Source organism: Mirounga angustirostris, unplaced genomic scaffold, assembly GCF_029215605.1.
Source record: "Mirounga angustirostris isolate CCGP_5_RB_7025 unplaced genomic scaffold, mMirAng1.0.hap1 SCAF_4, whole genome shotgun sequence".
NCBI lineage: Eukaryota > Metazoa > Chordata > Mammalia > Carnivora > Phocidae > Mirounga > Mirounga angustirostris.
In genome coordinates this window covers 177767469-177783321 of record NW_026991712.1, presented here as the reverse complement: position 1 = coordinate 177783321, position 15853 = coordinate 177767469, and the positions used below count along the sequence as shown (strand labels likewise).

The window sequence follows — 15853 nt, the reverse complement described above, 5'->3', positions numbered from 1 at the left end:
ACTGCTGGGTTCTTCATCTGTGAGTCTTGCTTTCCCCACAGGAAACTGGAAACCCTAGGCTCTGGCCAGGGCAGGGTGGGGAGGAGAGCAGCCTGCTTTCCATGGGTCTCTCCCTAGAATCCAGCTGGCTGGCTCTAGCCACTGATCAGAATTCACAGGGTATGGGGATTTGTGGGTGAGCGTGAGATCTCTTCAATTAACTGCAGAACAAGACCCCTAAAGCTCAAGAGTCCTGGCGGGTGCTCCAGAATTCTGAGGTAGCACCTAGGGACTAGATTGGGGTTGACTCTGACCAGACCCCAGGGTCTGGCACAGCTCTGTTCCTAGGCCCAGTCCTGGAGCCATAGCTCAGGGAGTTTACAACACTGGGCACATTTTGTGGTTGCCCCTGATTCAGAGACCTGTGGTTTGGGGCTGGAGCAGATGAAATTCCCTGCAGAGTGGTGATTTCTGGGAAGGGAGAACATGCTTGATCAGACTAACGCTGCTGCTTTTATTAAGCTATCTCAAAGCTCATCACCCGCATGGCACTTCTTTTTTCCTTTCCCTAAAAATCAGCATCCTGGCCAGGGGATTTTCCAGTTAGCAGATAAACTGCATCCAGCTTCCTCCTGCTTCACTGAGTGGGAGAGGTATTGTCCCCTATTTGTCCTGTTTCTCTTGCTTTTCAATTGTATTCATCCATCTATCCATCCATCATCCATCCATCCATCATTCATCCATCCATGTGTCCATCCATCCATCCATCCATCATCTGTCCATCCATCCATCCACCATCCATCATCCATCCATCCATCCATCCATCATCTCTCCATCCATCTGTCCCCTCCTCGATCATCCAATGATCCAACCGTCCAGCATTCATCCATCCATCATCCAATGATCCATCCATCCATCATCCAATGATCCATCCATCCATCATTCATTCATCCATGTGTCCATCCATCTTTTCATGTGTCCATCCATCCAACCATCACCCATCATCCAACAATCTATCCATCCATTTGTCTGTCTATCCACTTTTCCATCCATATATCCATCCATCTACCTATAGATTGTTTATTGAGCATCTACTCTGTTCCAGGTACTGTATCTTGGAGATAACAGCTCTGTGCAAAACAGACATGATCCTGTATATTGTAGGATCGCAGGGGAGACAGACAATTTAACAAGCAAAACAGTACTTTGTGCTCCAGTCTTATTGCCTCTGTTTATCAGTTTTCTTATGTGGTGCAATGGGATGATGGCAGTATCTATTTCATGGGATTATTGTGAAGATTTGATGAGATAGTAGGGGTAAAGTGTTGGCCCAGTATCTGGCATGTAGTAAGTGCTCAATAAATATTAGCTATGATGATAATGATGACCACGGTCATGATGAAGAAGATGATGATGATGGTCACCTAAACCGGTGCCTGGCACTAACCACACAACCATATATCCCCTGAGCTGGGCAGGCTGGCTTTGCTTAGCAGTGGCAGAAGGTGATGAAGGGCAGGCCGCACGCCAGCTTCTCAGGGTGGGGCGTGGTTGCTGGCTGTGCTATCTGGAGGCAGGTTGTGTGGGTCTGAGGGCTTCTTGGGGGAGCCTGAGCCAACATAGCTGCCTGGCTGGTTTGCCCAGTTGGGAATTGGTTGTGAGGCTTCTCAGGGCAAAATAAGCCATGACACCAGGAGCTGTAGATTGCCTTTGCAGGAGCTGGGGTAGGCTGTCTGGAAGCTCCCAGAAGTGAAGGAAGGCAGCAGAGGTGGGGATGCACCCCTGCACTGGGGCTCTAGAGGGAGGAGTCAAAAGTGGTTGGTGGGGGGTCCCTGGTGGTTCCCCTGGGGCTGATGGGGGCTGGGGCATGCCATTACTCGCTGCTGTGCTTCCAGCCCCTGGAATGGTGACAGGCACATTTCAGACACTTATTTGGGGGAGTATCTGGGAGTATTTGTTGAATGCACACCAAGACCCCATTGGGATGATCTGATTTAACTATCACGCTGGCTTACCAGGAAGAAGCAGTGGTTCTGGAACCAGAGACAAGTAGGTTCATAGCCTGACACCCCCACTTACCAGCTCTGGGGGACCATGGATATGACACTTCCCCTTTCTGAGCCTCAGTTTCCCCATCTGCAAAATAGGAATTGCAATATCGACATTGAAGTTTGTTGTGTAGATGGGAAATGGTGAAGGGCTTAGAAGGTACCCGGTAAGAAGCACCTGCTTTTGTCATCATCCATGCATCTGGGGTGACATCCAGAGTTGTGAGCCAGGACTGTGGGATTGGACTGGTGCAGACTGAGTATCTGCTGAATCCCACATTTGAAGTTTTGGGAGGGGTGGTAAGATAGAGTCAGATAGACCTGGAATCCATTGCTTACTTGCTATGTGACCTTAGGTAAGCTATTTACCTCCCTGTGCCTCTGTTCCACCTGTCAAAAAGGGGATTTTTTTTTTTAAAGATTTTATTTATTTATTTGAGAGAGAGAGTGAGCTAGAGAGAGAGAACACGCGGGGAGGGGCAAAGGGAGAGGGAGAAACAGACTCCCTGCTGAGCAGAGAGCTCAACATGGGGCTTGATTCTGGGACTCCAGGATCATGACCTGAGCTGAAGGCAGTCGCTCAACCAACTGAGCCACCCAGGCGCCCCTCAAAAAAGCGATCTTAAAAGCAGCCATTCTATAGGGCTCTTGCAAGAGTAAATGGGATCGTGCATGAAGAGTACAGGACCTGGTGTGTTGTACATGTTCAGTAAAGGGGGGCTACCATCACCAAGGGAAGGGGCTCTGGTCCTTCCCTGATATGCTGGGGCCCCCTTCCAAAGTGACCCACTGCAATGTATCTCTGCTGACACATTGCGTAGGTCTCAGAAGATGCTTATTTCCAGGAGAAAACCTCAGGAAACCATTTGCCTTAACCTCTTAGGTTCCATGGGGGCAGGACTTGAGTGATCATAACTGGAGGCTACACAGTATGGGGGAAAGGAACACGGATTTTAGCTTTGAATCCCAGCTTCTCCACTCTCTCACTGTGTGACTGTGGGCATGTCACCTAACCTCTCTGGGTCTTTTTCTTTATTCATAAAATGACAAAGCCCCCTTCCTTGCGGGGTTTCCTGGAGGCCGAGCACACAGTGGGCCTCTGTAATGGGAGTGATTTGTGCGGGCTCCTCGGAGGGTGAGGGAGTGGATATTAATGAACGCTGGGGTTGGTCCAACAATCCAGTCTATAAAACTCCTGCTTGCAGCTTCTGGTGCGTTGCTAATGGGAGTTTATGTGAAGGACACAGTGGGATAAGGGCCCATTGTTCCGAGTGGGGATGGTTTTATGACTCTTAGAAAGCGTCTTTCATCTGGGAGACCAGGGAGCTTATGGAACCTCCCAGCCCTGGGCGGTGAAACTGGGGGATGCTGAAGGTTTCTGGGGCTGGTGCCAGGCTGCAGCCATGACCAGGCTCTCTTGCTACAGCCGGGGTAGTTGATGGGGGCTGAGGCCCACCCCTCCCCCCCCGGAGTGTCACTGCAGCATGTCCCTTTCCCCAGGCCCAGGACCTTCCCTCCTGGGGATCTTCTGTCCAGCCGGTCAGGTCTGCTTGGCAAGGCTGGAGGCTCACTATGTCCCCCTGGGGGTTCCCTCCCTGTTCCCCCTCCTCAGCAGCCAGTGCCACATCCTTTTCATCCTTCCAGAAAGGGCCTTGGGCCTTGTTTGCTGTCAGCTGACCAGCAACTTTCATGCCTGGGAGTGTTGCCTGGCACCCTGAGCCTTGGATCGGGCCAGTAACCTGATGCCAGGAAGCTAAGACCTTGTCCCCTCGTCCTTTCTGGCTCCTTGGCCAGGCCCCAAACAGAGAAATCCAACCTCCCCTTGGCTTAGCAGATGGTCCCAAGCCTTCTGTCTGTTTATCCTTGGTGGAGGCGGCAGATGCCCTGAGGAGTGGGTGAGGCTGGTGTCCTCGTGTAGACTGGGCTGGTGCACAGGGCCTGTGGGGTCTGGGCTGATGAACAGAGGATCTATACGCTGTCACACTTGCCTTTAATGCCCCTGGCCGAGTTTCCCCCAGGCTGGGACTCCTTCTCCGCCTCCCCTTTTCTGCTTTGGGAGGTACAAGAAGACTAGAGCAGGATGTTGGGGATACCTTGTGCCTTGATTGGCCCCAGAATCCCCTTCACCCTGCAGCGAGACAGTAGCCATGGGCAGTGGGCTCTGTCTGAATAGTAATCCCTCATAGGCTTCTGTGCTTTCAAGGAATAAAAATCCACTCAGGCAAGTGCAAGTGAGGGGGCTCTGTAAGAACAAAACGGACCACTCTGATGGACATTCCAGGCTTTGTGCCTCAGTGTCCTCATCTCTAAAATGGGGATAAAAGTACCTACTTTTAAAGAAGATTTTATTTATTTATTTATAGAGTATGAGCGGGGGGGGGGGGGGGGGCAGAGGGAGAGGGAGAGAGAGAATCTCCCGCAGACTCCGTGCTGAGCTGGGAGCCTGGCGCCGGGCTCATCTCATGACCCTGAGATCATGACCTGAGCAGAAATCAGGAGTCGGATGCTCAACCGACTGAGCCACCCAGGTGCCCCCCAAAGTACCTACTTTATAAGGTTGCTGTGAGGATAACATGAGTAAGGTGTAAGGTAATATACAGAGCCTGCTGTAGAAAGTGCCATGTAAGTGTTTCCTCTTGTTTTTATTGTGAACACCTTCCAGGGCTACATGGTCTCTGCCTCACTATCTTTTACTCTATACTCCTGAATTTTTTTTGGCTTTCCTATGACATTTCGGATCCCCCCGGAACCTGGGTTTGAATGTGGCTGTGGTTCGTTGCAGCGCGAAGGCTGGCTCCGGCCCTGCACGACTTTTCAGGCTCAGCGTCCACTGTCCTTTGACTAACTCGGTCTCTCACCTCTCCAATTTCAAATTCCTGGGAGAAACGAGCTGATTGGCCGGTTTCAGTCAGGTGTTCCCCGTGTCGCCCAATCAGCTGAGCGGGGGAGGAGCCAGCCGCCCTGGCCCGTGGCGGTGGAGGGAGGCGCGTCCTGGCGTGTCTACCCCAGCGTCTTCGAGGCTCTCTCAGAACGCAGAACTGCGAACAGTGGTTTGGTGCTTTTTGTTTTCTGCCAGCCCACAGGGGCGTTCTCAGGGGGTGTTTCTGAGCGATCAGGACAAGCTTTCAGAACCGCCGCTGCTGGCACTTGGAGCCCGTCTGGCTCAGAAATCATTGACCCATTTACAATTTGAAATAGTTGTCCGTATTAGAAATCAGGGGATTTGATATAGAAATCTGGACATCTGGCTTCTCTTGGGGGGAAAAAAAGAGAAAAGTCTGGGGACATGGAGAATAGACACATAGCATCTATTAGAAATGGGGTGATTGCCCTCTTAACGGGGGGGCATGTGCTTTCCAGGTCCTCAGGGCTCGCCCCCTTTCCCTGTGGTGTCCCCGAGGTCTGGCCCCCTGGGCACTGGAGTTTGCCACCTTACTCTATACCCCGGAAATGGGAATTGCACACAGAAAAAGAAAAATTACCTAGCTCTTCAAAATTTTGAAATACGTATATGAACCCAGTTCTGTGAACAGCCCACCAATATGATCTTATTTCTCTACACAACCATGAGGTCGGTGTTATTACTTTCTCCCACTGTACAGATGGTGAAACTGAGACTCTAAGAAGATACAACGAGCTGGAGATTAGCACAAGCCATCTGACCCTAGAAACAACGGTAAACTGACAGCCGAGCCGCGGGTACAGTGCATTTCCCTCCGAGGCATTTGAGAGGAAACTAACTCGTTTCTTTCCTTTGGATATTTAGCGTGTATTTCCTACGGACAAGGACAGGCTCTGCCACAACCGTGATCCAACCATCAAAATCAGGAAATGCACACGATGCATTCCCACCATCTCATCCTCAGCCCCTGCTGAGTCTCAGCAGCTCTCCCAGTAATAGCCTTTATTTTATGCTAAAAGGGTTGAGTTCAGAACCACATGGCGTTTAGTTATCCGGTCTCTGGTTTCCTTTGATCTGGAAAAGTTCCTTGGTCTTTCCTTGACTTTTGTGACCTGGGCATTTTGGAAGACACTTAGAGGGACGTCCCTCAATTTCGGGTTCGTGTGACGTCTCAGGATTGTGTGAGTTGTGCACGTTTGGCAGGAATCTGGCGCCATGCTGCGTCCTTCTCCATGCATCCCGTCAGGACACTTGGGGTGTCCAAATATCCTCCTGCTGGTCATGTCCCCAGTTTGACCACTTGGGTGACAAAGTGTCTGTGAAGCTGCTCTTTTCCCCTCAGTGGTTACGAGGTATTGTGTGGGGAAGTGCTTGGAGACAGTGTAAATAGCCATTCCTAGCCTTCAGTGTACTCATTTGCTTATTACTTGTCACATCAGTATGGACTCTTGGTTTCCCATCGTATTCAATGGAATATAAACCCTCACAATCATTATTTTTTCTGATGGTCCAGTTGCCTGCGGTTTGGCTCATGGGAGCCTCTGTGAGCTGGTTTCTTTGTCATTTTGTGATGTTGCCATCACTTCTTGAGCAATGTATCAGGTTCTGGCCCAGCCCTAGGTTACAGGCTCAAATTGTCCTTCCTCTGGAATCAGCCATTACTCCAAGGAGCTCTGGATCCCTTGAGTCGAGAATGGTATTTAGGAGCCATGATCTGGCTACTAAGTGTACTCATCGCTATCGCGTGTCCCTGCTCCCAGGCCTTTGTGGTGGACAGAGCTAGGTGCTCACACTGACACTTCCCATTCCAGCCCAACACCACAGGGGGCCATTCTACTCTTCTCCCTTTCCGTATCTGTCATTTGCTTCTCCAACAGGGAGAAACCCAAGAGTTTAATCTCTTGACTACTGCTATACTAGGTTGCTTCTCATTAATAAGAGTTCTATTTTTGATAATATAATATCAAATAGCATATTTATCTATTGTTGTCAGTGGGAAGTTGAAAAATCTCTGCTAGGAGGTATTGGCTCCATCCTTCAAACTTCTGTGAAGATAGAAGAGGCAATAGGATTATTGTTCCTACTTTACAGGCAGTGGGACAGAGTGGAAAATGGTGAGGACTGTTTTTAGGGTGCTGCAGAGATCTTGGGGTGGCAGAGCTCTGTATCATGTCCACGTCCAGCCCACTGGACATGACTGTCCATCCCGCTCCTGTGGGTGTTTTGGGGGAACTTTGAGACCACATCCCCAAGACAAGGAGCTGCTCAGACTGGCCTGCCCCTGACACTCAGGCCCATGAAGTGATAGCTCAGAGAAGTAATAGCTCAAGTTCCCTTCTTCACCTGAGCCCCTAGAACCCCCTCTGCCCATGGCTGTGCCTTTGACGTCAGCTTGCTTCCCCACAAATGGAGGTCTTGGGTTGGGGAGGAACCTGGAAGGCTTGAAGTGGGGGTGGTTGCTCAGTGCATCCTAGCCCCCTTCAAAATGCCGATCGTACTGAACAGGGGCAGGAGTGTTATGGGAAGAGAGTATCATCTTGGTAAGGTAGATTGTATTTGTCTTTTTTCTTTTCTTTTTTTGTTTAAAGATTTTATTTATTTATCTCTCAGAGAGAGAGAGAGAGAGAGAGCACAAACGGGGAGTGGCAGGCAGAGGGAGAAGCAGGCTCTCTGCTGAGCAGGGGGCCCGATGTGGGACTCGATCCCAGGAGCCTGGGCTTATGACCTGAGTGGAAGGCAGACGCTTAACTGACTGAGCCAACCAGGTGTCCTTGTATTTGTTTTTTTTTTCCATAATCAAAATGTGATCCAGCCTCTCTTAGATAATAGCCTGGTCATGATTGGTTTGATAGTATAGTGAGTAATAAGGACCGACCGCTTTCTGCATGTTCTCCATTCATACTGCCTCGGTGAGTGTGGTATCTGGGCTTAGAAAGTCTGCTTTCCCATCTCCCTACTTCCTTTTTGACCCACTATGGGGTTGGGCTGGTGGAAGGGGGCCTGGGCTGGAAGACAGAGGCAAGAAACATGGGTTCCCATCCTGACTTTGTCATCAGCTTGCTAGGCAACCCTGGGCAAGTCACTTAGCCTGTCTGGCCAGTGGAAAATACCACCCCTGTCCTCCCTCCCTCCCTCTTCCCCAGGTCTGCGCTGGAGACAAGGCAGAACAGAATGCCAGTCCCATCCAGATGTATCATTAATGGTTATGCTTACACAATAAACCCTGCACCCACCAGAATGTTCAGCGAGTGGGAAATTCTGGTTAATTGAATGTTCTGGGACATGGAAACGTTCCCAGTAATCCTTTTTTGTTCCTTTTGTGGCCATTGAAAACCATTTACTCATCTATTTAGCAAATATTTGTCTCGTGCCTGTGCTCTACCAGGCTCTGTCCCAGGTGGCGGGGAAGCACCGTGATTGAGACAGCAGAGTCTCAGCCCGCAAGGACTCGTGGTCCAGGAGGAGATGTGCACAAATGCAGTGGACCCTTGAACACCACATGGGTTCGGGGCACCGACCCCCTGCACAGTGGAAAATCCACATACACCTTTTTTTTTTTTTTTTTTAAGATTTTATTTATTTGAGAGAGAGAGGGAGTGAGAGAGAGCATGAGCAGGGGGAGGGAGAGGGAGAAGCAGACTCCCCTGGGATCATGACCTGAGCCGAAGGCAGATGCTTAAGGGACTGAGCCACCAAGGCGCCTCCTGCATACAACTTTTGACTCCCCCAAACGTTAACTGCTAACAGCCTATTGTTGCCCAGAAAGAAGCCTTACCCATGACATGAACAGTCGATTAACATATTTGGTACATTATATGGATTATATACTGTGTTCTTAGAATTATGTATGGGAAAATCATAAAGAAGAGAAAATACATTTTTATTGAAAAAAATCCATGTATCAGTAAACCTGCCCAGTTCAAACCTGTGTTTTTCCAAGGTCAACTGTATACTACACCACACAGTAGGATGGATGCCCTGAAGGACCGGAGGATGCTGTGGGAGGCTTAGAGTCCAGTCTGGGGGCCCTAGAGAAGAGATCCTTGACCTTGAGAATGTGTTAGGTGCTGAGAGCCTCAGAAAGCCTTAGCCACCGTGTCTGAGGGGGAAGGAGCAGTCGTGGCATTCCAGGCTGTAGGAACAGCATGGGCAAATTTGCTTCTGTGGACGTTGAATTGTGGACATGGAGTTGTGCTGTGGGGCTTCGAACGTGTGGCTGGGAAGGCGAGAGAGAAGGAGTGTGTGTGTCGGGACTCAAGATGGTGGAGAAAGCAGCAATGTAGGAAGGTGAGGGCTGCAGGCTCATTTATGCTCGAGTATGGGTTTCATGATGTGATTCTTTCTCCTAAAAGTAGAATGCAGAGGAAAAACCAAATGAAAACATGATTTCCCAGAGGAGGGGCCTTCAAGTTGGAGGGGGTGCCACAGGGCGGGGAGGGAGGGTGGCAAGCCGAGAAACACAGCTCTGTGTAAGGGGCCACCACTCCTGGGGGCTTAGGGAGTGTGGTCCCCAGGGGGAAGAGGGATCTTCGGGTTTGTTGAGAAGCCGGCAACCTGGCTTTTTATGGGAAATCTCCCAGTTGTTCAGTGTTGGTGGCCGATGAATAACAACAAAACCACTGTGGGCGAAACACACGCTTCTGTAGGCTCTGTTTTTTCTATGAGCTGGGGGGTCGCAAACCTGGGTCCAGAGGGGTCTATCTGATGAGGCTTTGAGGATGTTCACTTGGAGTCTCTTATGATTCTCTGACACTGAGTGTGCCCCTCACCTGTGCTGGGGTCCGGGGGTATGATAGGGCCCTGGGATATGGCCCCTGCCCTCAGGCCATCAAGCTGAAGACAGTTCTAGTTAGTATATGTGTCCAGAGCTAAGAAAACAATAGAAGCACTAACAAAAGCCACTAACCAAAGTCCCAAGTGCCGTAGAGCTCAGAGGAGAGGTGGTCGGGGAACTGAGTCCACGTGGGGAGTTTTCCTGGGGATTCTGGGTCTTCTGATGATTCTGGGAGGGAGGGTAAACCTTAGTGCAACCAAAGAGGGGGCTGGCATTCCAGACTGGAGGACTGGGTGGAGGGGGCGTGGAGGGGCTTAGGCCCAGGAAGGAAATAACATAGGCAAGGAGAGAGGTTGGAGCAGATCTGAAAGTCTGTGAATGCAGGTTCAGGAACCTGGCTCTGTCTGTGCCAGCAGGACCCAGGTGTCTAAATTCTGGCCAAAGGCTTAATGTTATGTCACTCACTGGACATCTGAAGATGTTCTAGCTGTTTTACTGGTGGAGGGAAGGAAAAATTCTTCCCCTATTCTTCAAAGTCTAACACCTGGACTAAGAATTAAATTTATGTGAGACAGATTAACAGGAGAAAAGAACCCAAAGGTTTTTTTTTTTTTTTTTTTTTTTTTTTAAGTAATCTCTATACCCAACATGGGGCTCGAACTTATGACCCTGACATCAAGAGTCACCTGCCCTATCAACTGAGCCAGCTAGGCACCTCAAAACTAAAGTTTTATTACGTGCACACAGAGGCCCAATCATGAAATTGAGACCTAAACAAATGACCAGTGCAGGCACTTTCTATACTTTTTAGGTAAAGAGACAAAACAAAAATAGAAGCAAAAACAAAACAAACCCCCCAACCCCAAAACCCAAAACCCCCCAAAATCTGTGAAGAATTGACAGGACAAAGAAAACTTAATTTGGGGGGCTTCCATTAGTAAGGAATTCTAAACAGAAATTGGGCTGGGGTAATATAATTTACTAAAAATATATATAAATTGGAAAAAATAAATTAGTAACAAGGGTTGTTTATATAGCCTTCCCCCCCTTTACATTTTGCATCTCTGGTGAGAGAGATGTCTCTTTATCTCTTGGTACAGAGGGGGTACCTTTCACATGGGAGATTTATTTCCTACTTTCAGGGGGACGGAGGAGGGTCTGAATACCCTCCTTACACAGGCTCTCCTTTAAGTAACTTTTATTTAAAATAACCAATATGCCTAAGTGGCACATTCTGGGTTGGCCTGCCCTTAGCCCCTAACCCTGGCACTCCAGAAACTTTCCTGTCTGCTCTCACGGGCCTTGTTTATTCACCCCGGGAGTGGAAGATGGGCGGAGGGCATGCCCGTTTTGTTCACTGATGTCTCCCTCCTGCCTAGAATGATGTCTGGAACATAGTAAGTGCTCAACCAATATTTACCGTCTGCTTACTGTGGGCCTAGTGTTACCCCAGGCCTGGGGCTTCAGATGCTTTATGAACGACTCTTAGGACAGGCTCTATGGAGCTTTATGTCCTTGTGTGGAGATGGACAATAAACAAGCAAACGAATCAACGAATAAGATGATTTCAGAGAGCGTGGTTTGTCTCACTTCACTGTAGTGACCTGTTTTATTTCTGTCTCCTCCTAGCTAATGAGAGCCAAGGGGGCAGGGCTGGGGTCTGTCTGGTTCCTTGTTTCATTCCTAGCCCCTAAGGCTGGTGTCTCGCAAAGAGGGAGTAGTGAAGAAAAATGTTTTTGCTGGCTCTGCTGAATGAACCAACACAGACTGACAAAGATTCCAGTGCACATACACCTGTGCCCTCTGGAGGCTGCAGAACTCATTATTATCAACCCGGGAGTAATTGCTGATAAGCCTGAGTGTGAATTTCGTTGCAAAGAGAGAGGTTGCAGGGCACTGTTTAATAACAACAGGGATAATCTTAATTAATGACCTGATAACTATAATTAATTGCATCATATCCGGAGGCCCTCTTTGGGATTCCGGGAGGGAGTAACCAGGGTTTGGCAGCTTCGGGGTCTGGAAGGGAGGGGAGGGCTGGGATCTCCCACCCACCACTTCCTGGCTTGGCCACTCTCAGCTCTGAGCCTCAGTGTTCTCATCAGGAAGGTGGGGCTACTCGGCGGGGTTGGTGCCAGTTCAGGGGCGTGATCTCAAAGCGCCCGCAGTCCCCCAAGGGGCTGCGGTCACCCGAACCCAGGGGGCCAGGCCACCGAGGGGCTGGGGGCGGGGGTCCGCGCCGGGAATCTCTCACCCTCTCCGGGAAGCCCTGGCAAACTCCTGGAAGTGAGGGAGGAGCAGCGAGCAGCCGGAGCGCGCGCGGGACCTTCCCGCGGGAGACCCGGGGCAGCGGGACGGCGCGGGGCAGCTTCGGGCGGGAGCGGACGCGAGGGGCGGGGGGCGGGGCGTGGCCCCGCCCCCGCGGGCCTCGGTTTCCCCACCTGCGCCGCGAGCGGCCGGCGGGCGGGGCTCCCGGCGCGGGCCCGGCCGCCAGGGGTTAAGCGGTGACTTCAGCCGCGGCGAGCGGGGACCGGGCGGGCGGGGGCGGCGCCGCGTCGCGCCGTGCGCGGCGGCGGGACCAGGCCGCTCGGAGGCGGCGGGCGCACTCCCGGCCGGGCCGCGACCTCTCGGGCGGCGCGCGCGCGGCGGCGGCTGGGGCGCGGGGCTGGGGCCGCCCGGCCCTGGGCGCCCGCGGCCGCCGGGGCAGCTGACGCGCGGAGCGGCCGCCGGCGCTTTGTGAGCGGCGCGGACAACAAAGGCGCAGCCGGGCGGCCGGAGCCGGTGAGTGCGGCCCGCGGGGCGCGGGGCGCGGGGGCCGGGCGGGGGGCGCAGTGCGCGAGGCGGCCGCGGGGCTCCGAGCGGGCGTCGCCGAGGCGCCGGGGTCCCCCCCGCCCCGCGTCGGCCGGGCCCCTCGGCTCGTCCGTGCCGGCTGCGGGGGTCTCTGGGCTACCCACCCCGCCATGCGCCCCCCATGCGCCCCCCGTGCGCCGGGGTCCCGGGTGGGGCTGCGAGTGTGTGTCGCCGTGCCTCGGGGTGTGCGAGTCCGGAGCCCGGGCCTTCCCCGTGGCCCTGGTGTGAGTGTGTGTCCCCAGGAGCGGCGTCTTCTGTGTCCCTTCGTCCCGGAGCCTGCGTGGCGTGGGTATGTCCCTGGGTGTGTGAGAGGCCCCCGAACCTGGGTCTTCTCTCAGTGTGTCTCTCCTTGTGTCATTTGAGTGTGAGTGTGAGTCCCTCTTGCGTGTACGTGTGTACTCACTCCTCCCCTCACCCCCAGTCTCTGTGTCCCTTGGGTGCCCCTTCCTTCAGCATGACTCCTGACTGCTCTTTGTGCATCAGTGTGTGTGTGCATGTGTGAGAGAGAGAGAGAGAGAGAGAGAGAGAGAGAGACCAGGTGCCTCACTGCCTAGGCCATTCACCAGGCCTTCAGGTCCTGCTGCCAGTGTGGCCCGCATCTCCCTGTGCTGACCTTGGGGGTCCCTGGGATTACACGGAGTCAGGGGATGCTCCTGTCACCTCTGTTCTGGGCTGGCCTCTCCCACCCTGGACCCCTGCCCAGAGGTAGAACAGGGTCAGCCTCACAAAGGAGGGAGTGTGGGAGGAGAGGATGGCCCGGTCAGCTGGAAGGCCACGGCCGCAGAACGAGGTCAGGCCTGGACACTCCTCGAGGCAGGGGAATGTGTCCGGGGTGGGGGCCCTGCTGAGAATGAAGGCTAGCCTCCTGGCCTCCAGGGGTGGTCTCTGAGGGGGAGCCCCCAGGCCCGATGTGGGAGAGTGTGGGGCTGGTACTTCCTCTCTCTCCCAGGGTGGGGGGTCCTGGGGCAGGGGTCAGGAATCTTCTTTTCGCTTCGATAGCCTGAGGACCCTGTCTCAGGCCACAGCAGGGAGGAGGTGGGGGGTGAGCTGTACTTTCCACTGGCTCTGGAGGTGAGATATAACCTCAAAGTCCTTGGCCTTCCTGAGGGATTCAGCTGGGGGAAGGCGTGCCCTGCCTGCCTGGAGCCCCATCTGTTCCCCTGCGGATGCTGGGGAGAGAGGACAGGCTCATTAAAATGCTCAGTCCTTCCCTGCAGGCCCTGCTCGAATGGCCATCAGCTGCAGCGTCCATCCGTCCATCTGCCCCAGCACAGCACCTGCCCAGTGTCCTGGCCTCAGGCATAGACTACAAAGGAGGGCACAGTCTGGAGATGTCCAAGCTCCCTGTGACCATGGGTTGGGGGCTATCCTCCTTTCTCAGAGTCTCAGGGTGAAGCTCAGAACCCTCCTCGTGGCTTGTGAGGCCCCACTTTGTGTCTGGGTCTCTCACTCTGTTCCATCACGCTCACATTCCCGAGGTCCCTTGCCCCTTCCTTTTCTGCCAGAGAGCCTTCCCCCAGCTCTTCCCTCTCTCCACTAAGTTGGCCCCATCCTTCACTTCTCCATTCCTCATTCAGGAGGCTCTTTTTTGGTCAGCCAGGTTGGCTCAAGAATTCTTGTTCACGGGGTGCCTGGCTGGCTCAGTCGGTAAAGCATGTGACTTTTGATCTCTGGGTCCCGAGTTCAAGCCCCACATTGGGCATGGAGCCTACTTAAAAAGGGGAAAAAGAATTCTCATTCTTGATGCTCTTAGAGCCCTCATTCCAGTGGGGGTGTCTTGTTTATACCCCCCCAGAGGATGGTAAGCCTTCGAGAGCAGGGACCATGTCTGTCCTTGATCACCAGCTTAGAATGGTGCCTGACACATAGTAGGTACTCAATAGATAGTTGCCAGTTGAGTGGATATGGGTGACCAATGGCTCCTAAATTGTGCTGTTTCAGGTTTTCTCTTTGGAGGAGTCTAGGGAGGAGGGAAAGCTAGTGAACTCCTTGGGGCCGAGGTACCAGGTTAGTGTAAGGGGGAGGAGGCCTACTGTATATTAGATAAACTCTAAATTAATTAACATATTTTATATTTGATAAGTGCCAGATGCTGGGCTAGCTCCTTTGCCAATGTGACCTCTTAAAACAGGAGCATAGCAGAAAGAATATAATCTTCTTAGATCAAGTTTGAAAAGATAAAGTAGGTGAGAGTATATACATGAATAATATAAACACATGTCCTATGAAATATATATATCCTATATAAATGTGATAATGGTATATTGTTCTTTCATATCCACTATCTCTCTGTTTCTATGGCAGCCCTGATAATTAGGCAGGGAAAATGGGTTTGTACCCATTTTACAGATGAAGAGGTGAAACGTAGCACTTAAGTGACTGCCTGAGATCACAGTTAGTTCGTGGGGCACTCAAGCCTCAGTCTCCCTGAATGCCCAGTCCTCCTTTCTTCTGCGAGCTTGTCTTCAGTGCCTTTGTATTCTTTTTTTTTTTTTTTTAAGATTTTATTTATTTGTTCATAAGAGACAGAGAGAGAGGCAGAGGGAGAAGCAGGCTCCCCGCTGAGCAGGGAGCCCGATGCGGGACTCGATCCCAGGACCCTGGGATCATGACCTGAGCCGAACGAAGGCAGATGCTTAACCATCTGAGCCACCCAGGCGCCCAGTGCCTTCGTATTCTTGTCACCTAGCTTGACAGCGGTGAGCAAGCCACTGTCCTTATCCTCAAGGGGCCTGAAGTCCAGAAACGAGAATGAGAGTCATAAACGGGGGCGGAGTGGGCCAGCGTTCTCTTTCCATCCCACTGTGCCTACGGGGCCCCAGCTCAGTTTCTTTGCCTTGGTGGAGGGCATCAAAGCCACCTTCCTATGGGCTCCTGTTTCCCAGAGTGACCTATTCTTGCAGAGCCCGTGCAGGGCCCTGAGCCCTGGTATCCTGGAGCCCGTTTGTACTGAAGCACGAGAGCTGATTGCTCAATTGTAGGAATTTTGTGAGCTGGCTGTTAAACAGCCATTATAAAAGTTTTTACTATATAAGCTTATAATTAAATAAATTATGCTGAAGACAAGGGTGACATATACTCAAAATGTAGTACTTTCTAGTTATTTCACTGTATTTTACCATTGCCTGTTTTTGTGGTAGTGTCTTTTGTATGTGGATATATTACATGCATATATATCCATATGTATGCGTATGCATATATATGTGCGTATCTTTGTGTATATATGTATATAACGTGCACACGGATGTGCTCTTGCGCATCCTTTCCCAGCTCTGTGTTTACTGATGTCACCTTAGTAGC

General features: G+C 51.9%; 1 protein-coding gene across 6 annotated transcripts in view; it reads left to right on the top strand.

The window, feature by feature from the left end:
* The first annotated feature begins 12331 nt into the window (after positions 1–12331).
* ARHGEF10L (Rho guanine nucleotide exchange factor 10 like) overlaps positions 12332–15853 on the top strand; it is a 142240-nt gene continuing 138718 nt past the window's right edge. For 3 of the 6 annotated variants that reach the window (XM_054513113.2, XM_045898579.3, XM_045898584.3), the window contains exon 1: positions 12332–12484. The gene's annotated coding sequence lies outside the window, so the exon portion shown is untranslated. The remainder of the gene's footprint in view (positions 12485–15853) is intronic. The other 3 variants (XM_045898583.3, XM_045898581.3, XM_045898580.3) reach the window with 1 other exon arrangement.